Source organism: Pinus tabuliformis, chromosome 6, assembly GCF_031772625.1.
Source record: "Pinus tabuliformis cultivar Carrire ecotype Pingquan chromosome 6, CPIR1, whole genome shotgun sequence".
Taxonomy (NCBI): Eukaryota; Viridiplantae; Streptophyta; class Pinopsida; order Pinales; family Pinaceae; genus Pinus; species Pinus tabuliformis.
Genome location: NC_142292.1, coordinates 1,660,014,374 through 1,660,019,397, shown reverse-complemented (window position 1 = coordinate 1,660,019,397; position 5,024 = coordinate 1,660,014,374).

Below are 5,024 nucleotides of genomic sequence, written 5' to 3'. Positions count from 1 at the left end.
TCCATTATGCCATTGTTATAAATGTTTATCCTTCGAAATTCTTTAAAGCTGGGAGAGGTCTCAGAAAGGGTTGCTCACTATCACCTCTTTTATTCATTTCGGCTATGGATGGTTTGAGTCTCCAATTTCAAAATGTTGTGGCAAAGGGCCAATTTCAAGCCTTGCACCTTGGCCGAGAAATCTATATCTCGCATAGTTTCTTTGTCGACAATGTGCTCATCATGGGTATTCTCAACAGGTTTGCTTGGCTACATCTTTTTCATATTTTTGCTAAGTTTGGAAATGCTTCTAGTTTACTTGTGAACCTTCAGAAATCCAATATTTTTCATGGTGAATGTGATATGGAGATTATTACTTATATACAAAGATTATTCGGCGTGACTTCTGATGTATTGTTGGGGGGTATGAAATATCTTCGATTCCATATCAAATCATGTAGTTACAAAGTCAATGACTGGATGTCGATTGTGGATAGATTCTACACAACAATTTCTAGCTGGGAATTCAGATGCCTATCTATGGGGGGTCGCATCACTTTGACACAAGTGGTGACCACACAGATGGGAGTGTACTGGGCACACTTATACCATTTGCCTCTCTCCATCATCTAAAAACTAAATGGGATCATGGCAAAATTCATCTAGTCTGGTATGAGAAACAAGAATAAATTCCATCTCACCAAGCTAGACCACCTTACCATGCCGAAGCATTTGGGCGGCTAGGCTATTCTGAATTTGAGGAGATTCCACTGTGCATTATTACTCAAATCATTAAGGAGAGATATTTCTGGGGATGGCACCTGGGGCAGGATCATTAGACACAAGTACATGAAAGACCTCGATTTTACTGTATGGTTGCGCAGGGGATGTATCAGGATCAAAGCAAGCTCAGCTATTTGGCTCAACTTTTCTAAAATTCATCATAGTTTTCTACTGCAGCTTGCCTGGAAATTGGGTATTGGTCTCCACATTATCATTGGTATGGATAAAATACGGGGTATTGAAGCTGCCCACAGTCTACATGATGGTCTCATACATGGATTAAACATCTGTGTCATCTTCTTATGGTAATAGGTCATATCGACATGGCAAGATAAATGTCCCATCTGGAAGCAGGCAAGGGATTTGGGTTTGGATGGGAAGATGGCGTAGGATTGGGATCGGTTTTGTACTAGCTTACAGCTCGCTGGAGTATGTCACGATACTGATAGGGACAATATTACTTAGTCTGCTAAAATGAAGGGGGGGAAATGTTATGGTGGCTGATACATATCTCACTCTATGCCGTTAGGAGACACAACACTTTGAGGTATGTTGGTTCTTCAATTTTTGGAAATCCAAAATCCCCATTGAGAACATTCTTTTCCTTTGCTGGTTTGAAAGAATAAAAATCTAACGTGGGAAAACCTCTAGAAGAGGAATTGGTATGGGTCGGGGATATGTGTACTTTGCAAGGATGTGGAGGAGAACAATCTCCACATATTCTTAACATGTCCTATGGCTACTCGGCTCTAGAAAAACCTTGTTGGATATATTGGTTTCCAGTATATTCAATTCAACTGTATTTTTGACTGCTTGAGATGGTGGAGCCATCAAAATACTTCCTAGCGTAATATCCCCCCTATACTCTTTTGGGAGATCTGGCGACGGAGAAATAATATCATATTTTAAAAATTTAGAGAAAATTCATTGTAGCGCTGTTACACAACATTTTTTCACTGTCCCTGTACTCGCTGTTCCTTGATCTTGGAGGACCTCTACAGTGAACCCTACATGCTTCCCCTTCATGAAGAAACTCCCATTGTGTCCCTCTTCATGAGCAAAACAATTCCCTTTTGCATCATTTCCCAAAAATCTTTTGTTTTTCCCAGTTTAAAAGGCCGGTGTTAATGACCCTTGTTCTCCTCATGCCGATATGCGGGGATTAGAACTGTCCCTAGCGCAGATCGAAGCGATTGAGCCATGTTCCAGTTGCACCGATCCTCTTTTGGAAAGTTTTCTAAATAAGAAGCTGAAGCTTCCAGCTCTAGAAGCTTCGTAATGGAAGTCTACTAGATGGTTGGGCTGGATGGAGTTGAGGATGTCAGTTTGGGCTCCTTTCCCCTATAAGGATGGAACTATCTGAAGAGATAAGACCTTCTACCATGAGAAGAGGAACCATCTCCCATCCATTCATGCTATATAAACCTCCATTTTTCCCAAGAACAAGCTAGTGTTAGTGTTGGTGTGCTAGTACTAATTAAGTTTGGAGTTATCAACAAGTTATTCATAGTTGTATCTCTCTAGTTGTGTGTGAGGGAGAAGTGTGAATTTGGTTTGGTGTGAAGACTAAAGGGAAGAGCCTTAAAAATACCATTGTTGAGGCCATCGTGGAATGCTAACGAAAGTGTGTGGGAACCCAGATTTGTCGGAGGAGAACAACAACGTCAAGACAACGGTTGTAATCTCTTCTTGATTTAGTATATAAGAAACTATCGATTGATTTCCTACATAATGTGTCATCTCACATGTTTATGGCTTAATGTTTCTTGTCTTGTTAAGTAGGTTGAATTACAATTTGTCTATTATCATGGTTGTTGTTTGTTGTTGTTTACTTGTTTCAGGTGCTCGAAAAAGGAAACAAGAGATAGCTGAAGTGAGCAAGGAAGATCATCACCAAACTGGATAAGCGTACTAAGAGGTAGGCCCTCTTAATTGGTTATAACCTAAGGAAATCTTCCATAGAATTTCTTATTTGTGGCTAGATCCACTATCAGGCTAGAGGAATTGTTTGTATCTGCACTTATAATTTCACTTCACCACAAATTGGCGACTCCACTGGGGATCCAATCCTTTTGTTTGCTTGTTTGAAATTTTGTGGTTTTGTGTGAACTTTTCTAGTATCACCATTTACCTTTAGTTCTATCTGCTTTGCTTTGTTTACTGCTCTGGGTCTGAAATTTATAGTAGCAAGTCTGATCTCAGCCTTTAATTAATTTATTTATTTTTTTTTTTTTTTCCTTGCATCCTCGGCTAGTGCACTTATTTCGCTGATAGTCGTGTCGAACGACGCAATATACTCAGAAACAGTCGCGTCGACCCCCTTCTGGCGCTTGTTGTCAGTTAGGCATTCACGCCGATGCCTGTAGGTGAAGATTAGGGTTTACCCCAGATCTCGACCAGTGTGTCTTGCTCTCTTGATTTCTGCCTTGTAGCTTGTTTAGACTATTTTCTCCCTGACTGGAAAGCTTCATTTAGCTTGGTTTGTGTGCTTGCTTGGTTTAGCCCACCCTCTTATGTGTTAAATCTGGCCCTGTGTGAAGTTCTTTTTTATTTTTTCTTTGAATCCCTCGATCAACGCTAGTTGTTAGTTAGGCAATCACGCTGATCAGTCCATCAGCGCTAGTTGTAGTACTAGTTAGTCGTGCTGGTCATGTCGATCAGCACTAGTCATTAGTTAGGCAGTAGCTCCAATCTCTGAGTTAAGGAAAAAATCAGAAATTCTCCCATTCCAGTGCCAGTGTGTCTTAACCTTAGACTCCCTTCTTCAGACTCCCATCTTCATTACTTCATTTTCGATTAAATGAGTGAAAGAGTCTCATTCGTTCTCTTATTTTGAGTGTCTCTTTTCTCGTTCTGAGCATAGATTACATTGCTTGGTTTGTCAATTGAAGCATTTATGTGTTTGGTTTGTTCGATTTAGGGAAGAAGTTGCTTTTAGTTTCATTTATCATGCTTTGGATTTGATCGATGCTTGTTTGTTTAAAATTGTGAAAATCTTCATTAAAGTGCTTTATGTGAAAGATTCATTTTGCATTTTATGAAAAAAAGAACATCATTTTAGTTTACTTAAGCGAAAATATTGCATTAGTAGTGTTATTGAGAAGCTAGAATTGCATCATCATAAGCATTGGAAATGAAACGAAACTTCTTTTGTTGTTAAGGGAAGATTAAGTGCATTTAGGACATGTATTAGTGAAAATATTTCATTCTTTGGTTGTTGCATTGATTGTGTGCTCTCTATCCCTCAATTAGTGTTAACTTTCATCGAAGAAAGATTTCTTTTCTCATATAGCTGCATGTAGGAGTTTTTTCAGTTGACAATGGTAGGGCCTTGAAATTAAAACCTAATTCAAGATAAACCGTTAAAATTTATTGAATTAACCTAAGGAAGCATTGAAACTTAACGCTTACGTTTAGTGGTCTAGGCTAGAGACGTGTTCTGGCGTCTTTAAACCTAGCAATTGTCGTTCGCTTCGGCACTAGACAACGCTAATATGGACTTGTGCTCTCCGTACCGTCGTGTATATAAAGGGAGACCCCACTAGGTCTACAATCCTTTATCCATAGGAAGCTGACTCTCTGCCTTGTAAACGCGATACACCGAACACAACATTCAAGGAGATTGCCTGCCCGTACTTCTTGGTTTATCGGGAGGTATTCTGCAGTTCACGGTTACTTGGTAATCCTTTTGCCTAGATTATCCAGAGCAATCATTTTAGTCTTTTTGACTTGTTAAATTTAAAAGATCATCAAGCACTTGTCCTTTCGAGCTCGTTAACTTCAAAAGCGACTAGAGTCACCTTTTTCCCTTTTCTCGACTCTTAAAACATGAAAAGGTAAAGTTTTGTTTCAGTGTTATAAAATAAACTTCCCATGAAATATTCTTGGTTAAAGTTATATTCCTTAGTAATTCTTTAGGGTCGATCCAATGGCAACATTTCTAGAATCTACCAGTCAAAGATTTCCCTCGGATGGGATTCCTGGTCCTTTTCCTTCTTTTGGAAATGCTGGTGCTCCTTATATGGTTACGTTGTCCCTTCCTGGGTTAATTATTGGTCTACTTATCTGGTTGTTTTCGACCTCGGTGGTCCCAAGTGTCCTGACTCCTGTCTAAATGTCCCCTTCATTCGAATCACGTCATGATGATTCTAAGGTTAACCTCTCCCCTTTTCCCCTGTTTCTTCCTCTTCCTCTTCTACTTCGCTTGGTGAAAGTTTGAAATCCAGTAACCAGAAGGCTAAGAAGAAGAAGAAGAAGACGAAG